Source organism: Rhipicephalus microplus, chromosome 3 (genome assembly GCF_043290135.1).
Source record: "Rhipicephalus microplus isolate Deutch F79 chromosome 3, USDA_Rmic, whole genome shotgun sequence".
Taxonomy (NCBI): domain Eukaryota; kingdom Metazoa; phylum Arthropoda; class Arachnida; order Ixodida; family Ixodidae; genus Rhipicephalus; species Rhipicephalus microplus.
In genome coordinates, this window is record NC_134702.1 from 91,353,152 (window position 1) to 91,372,658 (window position 19,507).

Below are 19,507 nucleotides of genomic sequence, written 5' to 3' on the forward strand. Positions count from 1 at the left end.
ACGTAATAAACACGTCAAAATGTAACCAAAATTTGGATAGGGGGTTGTTTCATATATTCACCGCATAACTTTACCTCTTCGTGTATACAAGACACCAAGCAAAACAACTTTTGCTTAGAATGTCAATAAATGTAATTAACCAAATAGAGTTCCGGCACCTTTCAATACATGGGGACAAGTATGTATCCACCATTTCTTTGTTTTTTATTTGTACTTTAGCGTATCACTCAGAGCGCTATCTGTTAAAAAAGGTGAAAACTATAGTTTGTAAGTGCGCTTTGATTTCGTGTGATCGTTCTGACTCATCTCTGTGCGCACTAACATTATAGGCGACAGCAAATGAACCCCACCTAGCTTACTATACGCCACGCAACTATACGCAAAGTGTAAGCTATAATATGAGCGAAGTTTTTTTCAACGGTTCCCGGATGACAGTGCACCGCAGAGCACATTACAGCCTTGGAAGCTGGAAAACCTCAGCGAATGCGTTGCACAGTAGCCTGTGGCGATTTTCGCGTTGGTTTCTCACATTTCCTGCAACCTCGGTTGTGCTTTATCAACTGCACTTGTTAATTAGGTGACCACACCATCTATTAACGCGTTAGGGCAGTCTACGTTGAATGCATGCTGCCATATCCGCAAGGTTCTCCTATACGTCCCCATTCCTAAGCGATCTATGAAGCCACCCTTAGCGGCAATTAATGTAAGTCATACCCACTATTCAACGTGGGCCCTGGTTGCCGTGTCTGCTGTGCTGATGTAAGAACTGTTTAGGGAATGTTCTTATTATGGCTTACGTAGCCCACAATAATGGACTTATCTCCCCAAGATGGCTTCTCCTTGCTAAAGCCCTTATTGCGGTAAAGCCCGCTTTGACGAAGGAGTAATAAATGCGGATTTATTTTATTTATTTATTTACCAATACTGTAGGCCTTCTTCAGACCCATACAGGAAGCGGGCATACATCATCACAGGTAACCAGGTAGATAAAAAGTTCAGGAAATACAATATTTTGAGGGACGATAGGCACAACAGCGAAACACAATAGCGGGTACAACAATACTACATTGGTGCTCTTCGACTCGCTCGCTGGATTTCGTGCCGACCGGTTGTGCGCCCGCGCGCTCGCGACCTTCGGCGTCATCGTAGCTCGGGCCGACTGGGCTGGCCCTACGTCACCTCCTGTCGCCGATGGTCTTCGACGACAGCGCAGCTCTGACCTACTGGGCCAGCTCTACGCCATCTACAGACGCCGACAACATCTCTCGCAAGTGTACCCCGTCCTCGGACTCCAGTGACCGTGCTTCCATCTTTCCTGTCTCTTCTGTCCCCTCAGTTTGTTGTTGCTTTTTCTTCCTCTTTTCTATACCTTTACTTCTGCCCTTTTTATCCCTCCTCTCCCCCATCCCTTGTGAGCTCTGTGGCGGTGTCGCTCCTGAAGCAGACAATAACGGCGCTCACTTTTCTCTTCATTTCTCTATCTTAAGAACCACTCGCATTGGTGCTCTTCCCATACACAAAAAGACGAAAAAAAAAGAAAGAGAACAATAAAAACCACGTACTACGCATGAAAAACAATATATATGTACAAAGATTACAATGCACCACTGCAAAACACACTTTGGATTGCTGCCAAAGTGTGACATTCGATGCCATTTCTTTAGGAAAAGGAAATAATTTTGGCTGCGGCGACAGCTTCGCCTTAAACAATATCTAGCGGCCAGGGGTCGGCCATGTATACAGGCAAGGCTAACCCCGCCTGTTGCAACACGACCACCACCGCATCGAGTCTACAAATAATCGCAAAAACCATAAGGATTTATTTTTGGGTGAATTGGTGATTACATTGAATACGCGTATAGATAACTTTCGCGCGAAATACATTTCAACACAAGAAAGGGTGGGGAGAAAAGAGAAGAAAAGAAAGCGCCGACTACCAACTGTTGAACGAAACCGAGAAAAGTACAGGAAGACACTTCTCGCGCATACGTAAAAAGCCAGCGCATGTTTGATTGATTGATTGATATGTAGGGTTGAACGTCCCAGAACCACCATATAATTATTCGAGACGCCATAGTGGAGGGCTTCGGAAATTTTGACCACCTGAGGTTCTTTAACGTGCACCCGAATCTGAGCACACGGGCCTACAACGTTTCCGCCTCCATCGAAAATGCAGCCGCCGAAGCCAACGCATGACATAGAGCGACATGGCTAAGATATATCGAGAAAGCGCATTTCTGAGGATCACAAAGTTACAAAAGAGTTGCTGACCCAATGAGACCTTTACTTTTGATAAAGAAGGCTTTCAAAACTATGCAGCAGTTTGATGCTTTTGCCGAGATTAATTTTCTTATGCAGAATCCTAGATAGGGTGTGTGGCACTGGCCTGAGACAACGAATGCGCTGCTGCAATCGCTGAAGGCTACCAGCCTAATTTGCCATCTCAGACGTCAATAACAGACCATTCTAATACGTTTACAATGTCAACAGTGTCCTTTATTTATTTATTTATTTATTTATTTATTAATTTATATTTATTTAAGAATTACCCCGCATCGCCCTTTGGCGTTACAGCCTGGTGTTTACAACAGAGATAAAAATAAACCTTTATTTACGCAACAGACTTGTTCTTCAGAGAGCTTGTTCCATTCGGCTACACACTTCGGAAAAAAAAAAAGAATTCGCAGATATGCACGTCCTGGGCCGGTATTCATGGATTTTGTGTTTGTGATCATTACGCATAGAAACATAAAAAGGTGTATTTAAATAATTATCTTTGTTTATGCCTACCTTGTTGTTATATATTTGAAAAAAAAAAGTTTTAGCCTTAACTTCTGTCTTCGTGAAGACAACAATTCCCAATTCAATTCTTTTTTCATCATTGTGACACTGTCCATTCTATACGGTACCTGCCCAATACGTACCTGGCAGCTCTGTTTCGGGTACCTTCTATTTGAGAGATGAGAGTCGCTTCCGATGGATCCCATATTCTGCAGGTGTACTCTAATATAGAGCTAACACATGTAGTAAATGCACTCCGTTTTAATTCAACTTCTCGACATCTTAGGTTCTGTTGAACAAAGTTCAGCGCCCGTCCAGCCTTACCAACTGTCTCACTGATGTGCTCATTCCATGAGCAGTCAGCAGAAAGCACGACGCTTAGGTACTTAGAGACATTAACTGTGGTAAGAACCTCCTTATTTATAAAATAGTTATTTATCATTGTTTTTTTTCCTTCTAGTAAAACACATATGAATGCAATATTTCGCGTTTATACACATGCTCTATTGTTTACACCAATCATATATTCTGTTCAAGTCTCCCTGTAACGCTGTCGCATCTTCGTCGTAAGATATACTTCGGTACACCTTGCAGTCATCTGCGAACAGTCGCAAGGAGGACGTAATACCTAAATTTATATCATTTATGTATATCAGAAGTAATATAGGTCCCAATACAGAGCCCTGAGGGACTCCTGAGGTGACGTTTGCGTGACTTGATTTTTTGCCACTAATAACAACACACTGGCTGCGCTCCGATAAGAAATTTTCAATCAATTTGACAACATCTCTATGTATAGCTATTTGCTGTAGTTTGTAAATAAGAAGCGAATGTGTAACCGTATCGAAAGCCTTCGAAAATCTAAAAACAAACAATCTATCTGGTTCTCAGCATCAATTTCACTCCATAAATCGTGATAGAATTCTACAGATTGTGTAGTGCAGGACAAGCCCTTGCGGAAACCATGCTGTCCATAATTAGGATATTGTTCTCAGTGAGTCGACTCATGATGGCTGAGTAAATTATATGCTCCATTAATTTGCATACAGTACATGTCAGGGAGACGGGTATATAATTCTGCACATCTTTTTTCGAGCCCCCTTTATGAATTGGCACAACGTGGGCTATCTTCCAGTCGTAAGGCAATTCACTAGTACGAAGCGACTGCTTAAAGATAACGAAAAGATAAATGGAGACGGTCGCAGCGTAGTGCTTTAACACGCGAGGTGAAATACCGTCAGGACCAACTAACTGCCTTGGTTTCGTCCAATTGCTCCAATAACTTTTTGATACCAGACACGCCGAGTTCCACCTGCGTCATATATATCATGTAGCCTCTGCAAATGGTTGCTTTCAAGCAGGCTTTGCATGCTTGGCTTGTGCCTACAGGTATAGCACAATTCAAGACGCAGCAGCGTATGATAGAACAGTAGAATGGAGAGCAATTATGTGCACGAGCTAAATAAGTATTTTAACATGAGCGGACGGTACGTGTTATTTGCCACACACATGATCTCCCTTAGAATGCCCATTGGTGAATACGCTCATACAAATGTCACTCAGCTGTGTATAGGAAACAAGTTAACTGAACCTAAGGGTATCTTCAACTGCTACAAAGATGCCTTGTTGAGGTGCTGCACATTTTCTTCCAGAATATTGCTGTCTGAGACATCATGTGAAAAGAGTCTACCACATCAGCATTTATATGGCTTGCCAAGTAACGTTTGGCCGAACCTTCCTTTTTTTTTCACATTTCGTTTTGCAGTAGACATCCTAGAATGTAAGCGCTGCTGCAGTGTGTGTGACTCGTTGTTATATATTGATTCTGGCATGTTTAACCTCACACTTCTATTTTTTTTCTTGCAGCAATGAGATGCTTCACATATGCATGTGGTGACATTCCGCTGCGCTAGCCTGATGGAAACACCAGCTGCGAAACTTGAGTCCTTCAGCATTGGAGAAGTTGCCCTTCTTTCACCAATGATGACACAGACTGCCCTATGCTAGAAATTCAAGATTATTTTTCCACGGATGACGCAGAAAACCTTTGATGTATTATGGTGCTTGTTTAGTGCTGGCTGTGGTGTGGCGAAGTCTACTCTTACGTGTGCTCACACATTGCCTCATAAAAAGAACAATAAAGCGTTTATTTTTCTTTCAATATTGTCCACTTTTTGTGTTAGAAGCACCCAAGCAGTGCTCTTCCAAGGAGCTCTCACCATGTGTTAAGCGTGTGACAAGCATACTCGAGATAGTCATTTCCCCAAGGGGTAATTGGAAGCATGTGCAGTTGGTTTTCAGAGAGTAACTGCGAACACGTGGGAGGAACGTTAAAGAGTAACTGTTGCTCTTAGAAGAGCAACTGGTGGGAGTAATGGTTGGTCCGCAGGGAGCAACTGATGGGAGTAACTGTTGGTCTGCAGGGAGGAACTGGAGAGAGTAACTGTTCATCCCCCGAAGGAGGAACTGAAAGGAGAGCAACGGTTCGTCCCTCTGCAGTTACTCCTTTTAGGGGAGTAATGGGAGTGGCAATGCAATTGCTCCCTGAAAGGAGCAACCCCTATATCCCTGTTGCTCCCTTTTGGCTTAGAGTGTAGGCGACACATTGCTAGCAGCTGTCGTTATATAGTGTCGGGTTTGGCTGGAAGAAATACTGAATGAAAGAAGTCATTTAGATATGTTGCCTTTGCTTCGTCGTTCGTTACGATTTGGTTATTGCAAATGATTTCTGGAATCCCCAAATCACCTGATCCGCACCCCTTTAAATACTTCCGAAAATTGTTGGGATTGGTTTTCAACCTTTCATCAGGTCCCTTGAAATAATTTTCTTTTGTGGTCTTCGTGGTCGCTTGCTTTTCTTCTCGCACTATCTTTTTTCGTTTTCGCAGTGGAGGGTCGGAAGCCGGGCCGAGTCCTAGTTAACTACCCTCGCTTTCATATATCGTTTTTAGATGTTGTTGGTTCAACATTTGGTATATTTCAGTTATTTAGGTGTTTTATGGGATAGTAGTGTTTTATGTGATAGTAGCGCCCAACCAGGCAGATCTAAGTGAATATCTGCTTTCGAGCAATTGTGTCGACGTAAGGGTTTATTGGTTGTCGAAGGAACTTTTAAGCGGTCTTCTATAATCATCAGACCCCCCCCCCCCTCCCCTTCTCTTCCCGAAAAATTGTGGGGCGCGAGTACCACCATTGTATAGCTAATAGCTGGGTGACATATTTTGCAGTGGAATGCACGGGTTAGAATATATTTTATTTTGTGCACTAGTATTCCTGTACAACATGTTCTGTTTAATCGCCACCTGGTCAATTTGATCTATATGTAAGCAGTATGTTTCAAGAAATTGCTCTTAAGATAACAATAAAGACCATGGAATATTCGTTTGCTGCATCCTTAGTTTATTCTTGTGTACGGGCAGGCACCTTAAGGTGAATAGAGATAACTAAATTAGTCTAATTGTATTTTTCATTAGTGGAGACTGCTGATCTAATCGAATGGGCGAATTGAAGTCCTTCGTGGGAAGAGCCCATCGCCGCTTTGAGAGTTCGAAAAAGCGACCACCGCTAACTATAGCGTATGCTGAAACTCGATGGAAGTCAGTGGTAAAACCGACGTCCAGAATAAGGTCAATGTTAACTAAAACAACAGCACTGGTGTTGTTTACCAAAAATAACAGTCATTACTGAGATAACTTAACGCAAAAATGTTGGTCTGTCACATGATTCAGGTACCAGGCTAAAGTTTTAGTACTTGCTGAGCACCCAGACATTTCGAACTGGTGGCTGCGTTCATGTATACTTGTGAACATTGTCGATCAGAAACTAAATATTGCGCATATCTGAGGCACAAAACTGTTACGTAAGTATTAGGTGATGTGTTCTGTTACTAAAAATACACACATACATCATTTTAAACACCCTAGTGTTTTTTTAACAGTGGACGGCAAATGCGATGCTATGCGCAAAAAATAAATAAAAAAAGCCCTCTGCCGACGGTGTGGTGCTGCCACCTGGGAGGACTGAAATGGTACATGAATAGCGCCACAGGTGGACGCGGATAAAACCAGAACTTGTGTAGTACGGCCACCAGAAGACTATCGCCTTTTGACGACATTTGCAGCGAAGCACGCAGGTACACGGTTAGTATTTTATTGTTCAGCTTTTTTGACACTCCTTATAATGTGCGCGTGCGCCATGCCTGTTGTACGACGTGAAGTCAATCGATGATTGATGCTCGCGTTTCGGTTTCGCGCGCTAAATCAGTTGGAACTCATTTTTTTTTTTTGCCAAAATGACCTGCTGCAGCTTCTTTCAAAATCTTAAAGTGGCAATTAGTCCTTCGCAAAAGGGGCACCAATTCATCAACACAAGCCGGCAGGTTATTGAACCCGATGCCCTGTCTCCAATAATAAAGAAGTTTATTAGCTTACTTTGTTTAATACGGCTGTAGTTCGTCTCCCGAGTCACACTAAGATGTCTGCCGCAACGAAAAAAAAATAAACGCGAAGACATCAGGGAAACATTCCCGTTCCCTTATTTTGGCAATTTCTCAGCACACGCTGTACTGAATTCATTTCATTTGAAGATTAGCGAGTAGCTTAAGAAATAAAATATTGCGGCGCAACAACCAATGACATGGGTTACATTTCCAGTGGCATTTCGATAGGGTTGATTTGCAAATACGCCAGCATACTGCAAATACGACGATAGATACACGCATTCGGTATGTGTGACCGAATGCGTGCGCCTTCCCAACGCTGGCGCTTCGACTTTTGTGCGCTTTGCCTGAGCCCTTGCTTGAGTCCAGTTTTCCCAGTGCAATTATCTTCTTTTGCCGGCCGTAAGGACAAACTACGGCAAGTTCTCAACCCTATTTACTAGCATAGCCATTTGGGAATTCATTGCCTTTCAAATTGAAATCATTGCATAACATTCATATTTCACTTCGCGCGGCAAGAAATATTACGTTCAGGAATTAATCAACTCATCCGATTTGTCCAATTAACTGTTAATAGCTCTCCAGATTTCTGTGCTATTTTACTACTTCAATTTGCCTTTGTATAATTGATAACACTGATAATGAAACGTGTTGCATTTGTCACGTAGAGTTGTTCATTAATATTGTTTTTTGTCTTCACTTGCTTTTGACTATTTTCATGTTATTTTCAATAGTGAGTATTACCATTATGTTGTGTATTGATCGTATTTTTATTGTTAATCAAGCTTATTCATTATTACTCACATGTCCGTATACTATTGCTATATTTTTTGTAATTACTCCATCCATGCAGCCATAGGAGGTCCCCCTGTAAGTTTCTCTGAAACTTTGGGACCTCCTGCTGTAAAACGCCAACCATGTAACTCAACTGAACTATTTAATAATAAACTTGACTTGACTTGACTTGACTTGCGCATGCAGTTAACGGCGTCGCAAACCTCCGCGACGCAGTGCGAACACTTGTGACATTGTAGCTGGGCAGTGGGGTTAAGTTTACGGTCTGTCACAGCCACTGCCTGCAGCGCTGCGGGACATAGGTCTTCAAGCGAACGAAGAGTTGAAAACACTCCGCTAAGCTCAAATCTTTCGACATGAACTAGGTTGGAAACAGAATAAGAAAAAAAAAGGAAATGTTGTATATCGTATATCATAGCCTCATCGTATTGTAAACCTGAATAATCTTGATTGGCGTTGTCTCAAACCCTCAAAAAATAAAAAAAAGTGAAAGAGACCGAAGGTGAAGATGGAAGGCGCAACGGAGGAGGTAATTGCATCATTCCAGCTTTCGGAATTGCCTTGTGCCCATTTATATACGTGGTTATGTGTCATAGACGTGAATCACTTAGCCCCTACTTAACAACTGTACCATTTCAACTGGTTAGTCCCTGATCCCCTTTTAGCTCACCAACTAAACTTTTCGACGTGATATAGAAGTGAAAGCATCCAGACCACGCGAACAAGTCGTCGTGCGTCGCACAATCCTCTTTGTAGTCTTGCTGGTAAAGTCAATCAGTACGCCGTAATGGACAGTATAAGTTACCCACTTTTCTTTTCGCACGCTGCAGTATCCTAAAATATACCCGCTCAGATTCAACATGTTTTCTAGCTTTGCAGGCAGTGACACCCACATTAAGGTAGCCACGACGTATACAGAGAACTTACACGGCGCCTCGACTGGTCTATAGTGCTTATGGCGCTCGACTACTGACCAGAAGGTCACGTGATCGAATCCTGGCCGTAGAAGTCGCGTTTACGATTGAGGCGTAATGCTAGAGGTTTGTGTACTTAGATGCGAGTTAACATTAGAGAATCTCAGGTGATCGATATTTTCGCAACCCTTCACTACCGCGTTCCTCATAATCGCAGCACGGTTTTGAAGTGTTAAACCCATCATTTACAATAAGAACTTGCAGGCACAAACCCATCATTTACAATAAGAACTTGCAGGCACCGTCTAATTGAAAATCACCTTTCTAAAGTTAAAACAATTTCTTTTTAAATGAACGTACGACGTGACGTCAAATTACTAGCTTCGCAAATATACCATTCGATACTGTGGAAAGAAACGCACGCGGCGTTAACCTCGTGCAGTCGTCCCTGTAAGAACGCCTTCTTTATTTTCTTCTGTTTCATTGCTCGGCTGCTCGCTCGATCAGATAACGAGACGTCGTCAGCATCACGCCTGACTTGGCACGAATGCACGTACGGCATTGTGCGTGAAAAGTCGCTGCATGCCGCATCGGCGCAGGCAACCGCGTGTGTGTGTGCGCGCGTTAGCAAGCGGGCGCGCTACGTGGTTGCCGTTGGCGACGCGTGACGAGCCTTTCGCCGCATGCTCCGCGCATATTTTTTCTTCGTCTCTCCCTTCGTACTCGCATTGTGTCGCTCGTTTAATGCTCGACGGATGCGAATAACGCTTCGGCGATGTGCGTGCGTCTGTGCGGTAACGACGCCCTGCCATGCGTGCAGGCATGCGCAGGGGAAGGCGTATACCTACGTATGGACGACGCCAGGCGCCGCAGCGGCTGCACCAACCACACGTTCGTTGCCTTTGCCTTGCGCAAGCGCCGCCAAGCGTGAACAGTGTCGTTCGGGAGAAAAGACGTGCTCGTATATACCGCCCGTCTTACACGTGTACGGGACGCAGCGTGTTCAGTGGCATTTGTTTTTCTTTTCCCGATAGTGCGGCTGTAGCTTGGTTTGAGGTGTATGAGGAATATAAGGCTGGCATGTTCGATCTAAATGTACAGTGATGAAAAAAAAAAGAAGATAGATTTCGATTATATTCGTAAGACAACGTGGGTGATCAGATTTATTGACACTCGTGATTTACCGGGTGATAAACATAGAGTCTACATTATATTATCAATAGACACACGTGTTCTACATTCAAAAAAATGTAGTGGTGGACCATTTAGCTGTGCCTACTGCAAATCGCCAAATTGAAGACCGAAGTGTTACAGATGACCACAGGAACTAAAGCACTAACATGAAAATATACCGAGTACCACCCGGTAAATCAATCAATCGCTTTAGGAACATATTAACAGAACATATCGAACACAGCAAACTATGGGATCGAATTATTCCATCGTTTAGGAAAATTTTTGTGAGGAGCTACCAAAGTTTGAACGTTCAAGTACATATGCCACAACTGAAGAGGGAAAGAATTTCTCTTGGTTTACGGTGGATATAATGAGATCTATTTTTTTTTACAGAACTTGGCAACGAAAACTGATCAGGTGAGCATCCGAAAAACCATGCATGCTTAAAAACGGAATACAAAATTGCGAGTAATACGGTCGTCGCTCTTTTGAGGACAGCCAAAAAGTGGTATTTTCCGTAACGATTCAACGACGCCTACGAAAATTCTAGTGAGACATGGCCGTAGATAATCTCCGACGAAAAAAGATCATGAAAACTGATTAATTCGCATATCGTTGTCCGAGAAACCAGATATAGTAGCTAAGTTCAATCGCTTCTTCACGTCACATCACATGCTCATCAACTTACTGCACGCTTAAAGAATCTGCTCCAAGGTCTGCTTATTTGCCAATACTGTCAGAGGAAGATTTTATTAGAATAAAGTTTGGTTTTCGTCCGAATCAGCAACCAGTAATCGATAAGGTAGCTGTGGCCACTGTACGAAGGAACTTTGAAGCTTTGTCGGAAATACTTTCCTTCATATTGAAGGATTTTTTTTAAGCGGATCAATTTCTGAGAAATTAAAAATGGCAATTTATAAGCCGTTCTTTAAGGCTGCAAAAAAGAGTGGTATAGAAAGTCATAGACCAGTTTCTATTTTGCCTATACACTATTAGACATTACGAAAATAGAATTCTGATTGAACGCATGGGTCCTTCCAACAAAAAGTTTTGCTACTAACACCCTGGAAATTCGGACTTGTTGCAAATCCCACCACTGTAACTTTATTAAAAGAGTTTAATGATGAAATATATTCGGCTCTAGACAAGAACCTGTTTTGCTGTGCTTTTTGCTTAGACTTAGCAAAAGCGTTTGAAACTGTGAACCGTACCATGTTATTACAAAAGCTATTTCGTTTAGGCCTCACGGGCCCTTTTTATGATGTGTTACATACTTACTGCAAGACAGGTCAAAGGTGGTTAAGGGAAACATGGAAGTAATTAGCAGTAGGAAACATAATACAGCTGATGTGCCACAAGGGTCGGTGATGTGATGAATACCGTTGTTATTCACTTTATTTATGAATGCCTTTCCCTAAGGCATTTGTAAAGCCAACTTGTCTTGTGTCAGTATTCAGATGATAGGGTTCTATTAACACGCCCCATAAGTTATGAAGGAGCTATTAATGGTCTCCAGAGTGCAATTGATAAGACATTGCTGTGGTTTGAGTAAAATTGATTAATTGGTAATGAAAAAAGGACCAAGCTCTTTTGCTTTCGACGCCCTCAAAAAATACAAAAAAATCACATCACATCCACGGAGTGAATGATAAGTGGGGCGAAGCGTCCGTCAGCCCGTCCATGTTTCCGTCCATCCGTTCGTTCTCTCTTCCGTCCGTCCACGCGGCCGTCCGTGCGTCCATCCATGCCTCAGTCCGTCTGTCCATGCGTTCGTCCATGAGTCCATCTGTCCGTCCGTTTGTGCGTCCACCCGTCCGTACGTCCGCGCGTCCGTCCATTTTTCCGTCCGTTTTCTAGTCTGTCCATTCGTTCGTGCGTCCATCTAGTGAACACTCCAAGAACCACCATCTCGCATCCCCTGTGGCACATAACCACTACGAGCGTCCGCCCATCCGTCTTCTAATTTGTCCATCTGTCCATCCGTGCGTCCGTCCGTGCGTCCATCTAGTGAACACTCCAAGAACCACCATCTTCCATCTCGCACTTCCTGTGGCACATACCCACTCTAGAGCGGGTATGTGCCATGGACCGATGGCTACGTAGGACAACAACGAAGCAAGGACAGACCCACACCCTAAGGAGCTTCGCCGCTAAAAATAGATATGCCAATTTTTCTTCCTACCGAGCATTGCAATTCATGCCTATGTACCGCAGTATAAAATGTTGAGATGTCCAGATATTTTGGTGCAACTTTGCGCAGTAGTATGCCATTGCAACATCACATTGTATATGATGGATACTTGGATACACACCAAGGCGCAAAGACGCGTTTAAAGGGACACTAAAGGCAATTGTTCAATCGATGTGGATTGTTGAAATAGCGGTCATGAAACATTGTAGTGTTACTTTTGTGTCAAGGAAGGGCATATTGTGAAATAAAATCACGTTTTAGCCGTCCGCATCGGGTTAGCACACTTCGAATTACTCACCTCAAGAAGCGGACCAACGGGACCGACTCACGTCACTGTTGCCGTGCACAACGTTGCCCAGATTTACTGCGCTAGTAGCAGCAGACCGAAAGCAGCGGGAACCACAGGAGCAACAACGGCCATTGATCAATATCCCGCCATTGGCTTCGAGATTGGAAACGTTTTTTTTTTTCAACTGCGCCCCGCTAGATGTCAACACCTGTCCCGTTTAGCCGAGAGTCGAGAGAAAGGCTTTGAAGTGGTGGAAATAAACAGAGAGGTGCATAGGTGGGTATGGTTTTCATCGAGACAGAATTCACTTCAATGGGCGGCTAGGTCATGAGGTGGAAAGGCGATTTGCAGGACGTGCAGTAGATTTTTTTTGGGGGCAAGCGGGCCCTTCAGGGTGCAGGACAGCTAGTAACGAGGAAAACAACCAGGGAGACTCTTTGACAGGTGGTATGGACAGATACGATTCCAATGTGGCACCAGTATCAAAGATAGGTAGAGTCCGGGGCAGAAGTAGACGTAGCCACGAGCGCCGAGCCAATTCAGGCATAGGGTATATTAACATGCAGGGTGGTAGGAACAGGCTGAAGTGGGAAGAGATAGAAGAACAGCTAAGGGAGGAGAGGCCGATGGTATACGGTTTTGTAGAAACACATCTCAGGGACATGGAACAACCTCTTAACAATGCAGGCTACGCGTGGGAATATTGTAATAGAGCAGAAGGCAGCAGAAAGGCGGGTGGTATTGGGGCATTCATTCATAAAAGTGCAGACTGGCAAATGGTCAAGCAGGAGTGCAAGGAACATTTATGGTTAAAAGGGAAAGTGGCAGGGCAAATGACACTCCTTGGTTTCGTGCACTTGTGGGCGGGAACAAGGGCCAGAGAGGAAAACCAGACAATGGTAGAGTGTATATCAAAGGACATTCAGGAGTTAGGAGGGGAGTGCGAAATAATTATACTAGGAGATATGAATGCGCACATAAGAGATATAGATGGGTATACCGACCCGACAGGCAAAATGATCATGGATATGTGTGAAAGGCTTGATTTGATCATTTGCAGCAGTACCGAGAAGTGTGAAGAGCAAATAACATGGGAGGTAGGAAGGCTGCAGTCGACGATAGATTACGCACTATGTCACATAGGATGTATGATCAGCTCAGGGGAATACACACCGATGAAGGTGGCTCCAGAAGTCTGGGCCGTGATCATATACGTATCAAGCTAAGTTTTGGAAGAGCAGTGAAAGTGGGAAGGAGACAAGATGAGCAACTACAGGAAAATTTTTATTCAGAAAGGCAAATTGAAATATCTATAGCCACTAAAGAAATTGAAAAAGTAATCACTGAGGATAATAAAACAGTATGGACATACAGGAATCTAATTAAACTGTTTGAGCTAGAGCTTGCTAAAGCACGTGACAAGTATCTCCGGTAAAGAAGACACAAACCCAAAAGATGGTGGGATGAGGAAGTTAAGAGAGCCATAGCAAAACGTCAGGAAGCCTCTAGAGAACACAGGCATGCTAAGCAGCGGGGGGAACCGACTGATGATGTTGAAAGAAAATGGGCAACCTTTCTAAGCTGTAGAAGGGATGCATCCCTCCTGATCAATGAAAAGATTAGAAGAAATGGAGCCCAGTGGCTGGCAGAAATACATGAATAAAATAGAAAGGCAGCTGCGAAATTTTGGAACCATCTAAACTCCCTAAGAAATGAGACGAGCCTAGAGCAGAGGTTTATAACTACAGCTCAAGGTGATAGGCTAGAAGGGGACAAAGCTATTGAATATATAAGAACAAGGGTGACAGAAAAATTGCAACAAAGAAGTGCTTTATGCACCACAATAGACAAGGATGAATCAAGTGGCGCAATGGCTCCATTTTCACAACGAGAGTGAGAAACGGCTGAGAAAAGGGTTCAACAGGCCCAGATGGCATTCCAATTATGCTGATAAAGACATTAGGTCCGAAGCCTAAGCAGGGTTTGATAGAGGCAGTGAGCATACTAATAATCGATGGTGAAGTTCCCGATAGATGGAAACTTAGCAGGATGAGCATGATCTATAAAAGAAAGGGGGACAAAGCTGACATAAACAACTACCGTCCTATAACAGTGACATCAGTGGTCTACAGTCTGGCGATGCAGACAAAGGAAAGACTGCAGGCATGGATAGAGGATGGGGGGTGCTGGGGGAACTGCAGTATGGGATTCGGAAACACAGGAGGTTGGAAGATAATGTGTTCTCACCGGCGCAGTGCATCGAAATAGCAGAAAAGGTACACAGGCCCCTGTGGATAGCATTTTTGGATATCAAGGGAGCGTACAATTGCGTGGTTCAAGAGGAATTGTGGGGAATACTGGACACACTAGGCGTGGAAGATGTAGTCACTAATCTCTTAAATGATATCTATAAAGGTAACATGGTAATTATAAAGTGGAAAAAACAGGTATCCAAGCCTTCAGAGGTAAAAGGGGGGCTTAGGCAGGGGTGTCCTCTGTCACCCTTATTATTCATGATGTACCTACAAGGATTAGAGGCCAAATTATAGGGAAGCGGACTGGGCTTCAACCCCTCTTTCGTCGAACAACGAAAACTCATTGAACAGGCACTACCAGCATTGATGTACGCATATGATATAGTGCACTAATGGCCGACAACAAGGAAGATTTTCAGAGATTGGTGGACATCTGGGGTAATTAGGGAGATAGGTTAGATTTCAGATTCAGTAAGGAAAAATCAGCAGTCATGATTTTTGATGACAATGAAGGTAGTGAGCTTAGAATACAGGAGATCATGCTAGAGATAATAGATAAATACAAATATCTGGGCGTATGGATAAGCAATGGAGCCGAGTACCTAAGGGAACACGAAATATATGTGGCGACTAAAGGTAACAGGAATGCAGCGGTAATGAAAAACAGGGCACTGTGAAATTACAATAGGTATGATGTTGTGAGATGAATATGAAAAGGGGTCATGGTTCCTGGTCTGACGTTCGGCAATGCGGTCTTGTGCATGAGATCACAAGTTCAAGCAAGATTAGAAATTAAGCAACGTGGAATATGTAGGCTTGCCTTAGGAGCTCCCGGGAATACACCAAATCAGGGAGTACAAGGTGATATGGGATGGACATCATCTGAGGGCAGGGAAGCTAGCAGCAAGATAAAATTTGAGAAGCGATTGAGAGAAATGGGGGAGGAGGGTTGGGCTATAGGAAGGTATTCAGCTACTTGTACATGAAGAATGTCGATACAAAATCGTGGAAGCGAACCAGAAAATTGACTGGTAAATACTTGGAAAACAGCAGGGGGCCAAAATTAAAAAAAATTATTGGTTAAGGAGAAGGTGAAGGAAGCTGAGACAAATATGTGGAGAATTGGCATGATTATGAAGCCCGCACTAGAGATCTATCGAACTTTTAAGCAGGAAATTGCCGAGAAAAGGATCTATGATAATACTCGGGGTAGTTCTCTACTGTTTGAGGCCAGGACGGGAGTATTGCAAACCAAGACATATCGGGCCAAATGCGAAGGGGTAGACACGGTATGCAGTGCGTGTGGCGAGGAAGAAGAAACTGCCGAACACTAGATAATGTTCTGTAAAGGGCTTCACCCTATAGTTCAGGATGATGGCGCAGAGTTTTTCAAAGCACTGGGGTTTAGGGACAGTGAGGGTAAAATAGAATTTAAGCGGGCAGAATTAACAGAAGGAGCTTATCTGATTGGTGGCTAAAGTCAAGGCACGAGTAAAAATTAAACCGTTCACTGCAAAGTACGAATCCTCAACCTCACTATTTAAGGGGAAAAAATAAATCTAGCTTTTGGTTCATTAGGTATTACGGCTCGGTGGCGCTAGCCACCGCCCGATATAAAGGGTACAGCCATATCCATCCATCCATCCATCCATCCAGCCAAGCGAAAATTGAATTTTTGAACCACTCGTGCCATTCCCCATAGTAACGTCCAGCGGTTATTTTTTCCATAAATCAAACAGAAACAAACAAGCAGCATTTTATTGCGTCTCTTATAGCACGGAAGGCTCTTTGTTTAGTGCAGTTGGATCGATTACTAGTGATTAATTGTAGGGGGCCCGTCTGATGTCATCGTGATCATTTTGAAAATGTCCTACTGCTGCGCTTGTGTTGTTGTGCATTTACCTGCAATTACTCGGTAAGTTGGGCACTGTTGTTGATAAAATTGTCGTTTTAGATGTTGTCATACATTGAGCTTTCACTCTGACGTAAAATATTATTTGACTTTAGTGTCCCTTTAAGCTGCCCTACAGCTCTCACCGTATAACATCATCTGTTTTCATAACATGCGGCACTTCATAAATTGTACAGGACGTAAGAATGCGTTTGTTCGTGGTGAGACATGGTGAAAATTGTGGCGCACAAAAAAGAGAGAGAGAGAAGGAGAGAGGTAGACACGGAAAAAGAAAGTTATCCCGACGTCCTACATGTATCTGTGTTCATTTCGTTTTTTTTTTGGGGGGGGGGGGGGCTCAAGTTTTGGTACGTTCAGAAACTTCATATTTATTTGTTTATCTACATAAAGCTGACCATAGTGTGCAGCTCACTGCCTGCTCGCATTGCTAATTTGTTAACCGAATATGAGCATTGTTCTCAATTTCCGTGAGCATACGGTATAAAGAAGCTGACGTCCTTACTAAGACGTCTTTCCTGTCTACTTTGCATGCTGCAACCATGAGCAAAAAAACTTTCTCCGAGAAAGATTACCCTAATGCAACTAACCACCCTTCGTCTCGACCATTGCTCTTAACAAAAGCCGGCGAAACACCGTCCCAGGCGACTTGTCCGTATACGCATCTGCCGGGAACTCGAACACTCACGCATAAACGGTGTGCACGCAGGCAGGCAGGCAGCTCGCGGCAATTGAATTTGACATGAGCATTCAGCGGGTGACAGCGCAGCTCGCAAGTGAAATTGAAGCTTGGCACGCACAGAGGTCTCGATGGAGGAGCGCGGGAGACGCGGCTGGCTATACCGTGCGTCTCGTCGAACCGGAAACGGTGAACGCAAGCTGCTTCAGCTGCAGCTTCTTTCGTTGTATACTTTCCATCCGAGCATGCGTACGAATTAATACCGGAAGCTGCCATTTATGAAGGCTCATTATCAACAAGAGCGGAGACAATTTTCTCGCAGATCGTATACGCCAGGCCTGCCTGTATGCCTGTTCATACCTCGGGCTCGCGACAGCCCACGCAGTGAACTTAAAGGTCGCGACCCCTGCAGGAAACTCGTGAGCAAAGAAGCCGAAGTCGTAGAAATGACGCCACGCAGTCGTATTTTTTTAACCAGCCACAGAGGAGTAATTAAGAAAGATTAAGCCCTACGCGGATGTGCCAGTAGCGCCATCATAACGAGACACGCTAAGATATATTCACAAGTGCAAATGCTAGCGCCTTGCATTTCTCATACGTGAATGTTCTATCGCTCTAAGTAAATTATCAGAATGCCATGGTACATTCAATGTTGAAGTAATACACATCGTGAACTGCGAGCATCGTCGCCCTGGGAGAACCTGAGTCGTCACTCGTCGACAGCATGCGCCATGGATCACTGGCAGACGGCAGCACGAGCACCACTCAGCGCGGCTATAAGTTCGCGCCCGGCGGTCATCTCGACCATTGGGCACGGCGGCTGTACCAGCATGCGGATCGTCTGTAATCCGTTCCTGTTTATTGTACAGGTAAGAAAGCAGTATGGAAAATGTGTTCGCTCTGATGATCCCTTTTTGCTGGTGCTGCCGTGCCCATGGCTCAGTTGTTTGTTTTGCCGCGCTGAAACTGTACTGAGGAAGTTATTGTTACTGTGTGGCGATATTGAGATGAACCCAGGCCCGGGTCTGGAGCAGATTGCCAAAATGTTAGCAGACATAGCAACTGATGTTAAAGACATCAAAGAAAAGCGATTATCAGATATTGAGAAGAAGCTTGATGCCCTATCTGGGCTTGAAGGGAAGGTAAATGCCTGTCAGGAGCAGCTGTCTTCGTTGGCAAAAACAATAAGTGTTCTAGAAACTAAAATCGATCAACTGGAAAACCATAGTCGCCGGTCAAATCTAATCGTTTATGGTCTTCCCGAGGGAGCAAATGAAAACAACGAAACGCTTGAAAGTGCCGTCAACACAGGCATTCTTAAAGATATCATGAAACTTGAACCTGTCGGTATCGAGCGTATTCATCGTATAGGTAGACCTGAAACTGGCAAAGTTAGGCCAGTCATTTTCAAATTGCTTGATGGGCGAGACAAAGCTAGAATACTTAAAAACGGGTCCAAACTTAAAAATACCACGCTAGCTATCGGGGAAGACTTTTCTCCGAAGATACGAGATATTAGAAGAAAGCTTTGGGCAAGTGCAAAAGCTAACCGTGATAACAATGAGAAAGTAAACTTAGCATTTGATAAACTGTATATCAATGGCCAGGCGTATGTCTGGGACAGTGATAAAGGCGAAAGAATTCCGGTAAAAAAAAACGACGGAAGCAAAACCCGCCCGATGACCAGACGGTATGCCCAATCACAGAGTCACACGTAGGAAAACAACTCGCATTTTCTTCAAAAAATAATTCAACGAAAAGTAAATTTTTCGTTACCGGTCGGCAGGGTGTTAAACAAAAATGCCTTCGCTTGGTTAACATAAATGCCCGAAGCGTCAATAACAAAACTGAACTAATGGAAATTGCCTTACTTCAACACGATCCACATGTAACAGTTGTGTCTGAGACATGGTTGCTCCCCGAAATAGCTGATGATGATGTATTTCCGCCCTCGTATAAGGTGTTTAGGAAAGACAGAACTACAAGGGGAGGTGGAATAGCCATACTTGTGAAAGAAACACTCCAGGCCTCATTAATTGGTTACATTGATGACTTAGAATGTGTATGCATTAAGCTGTCT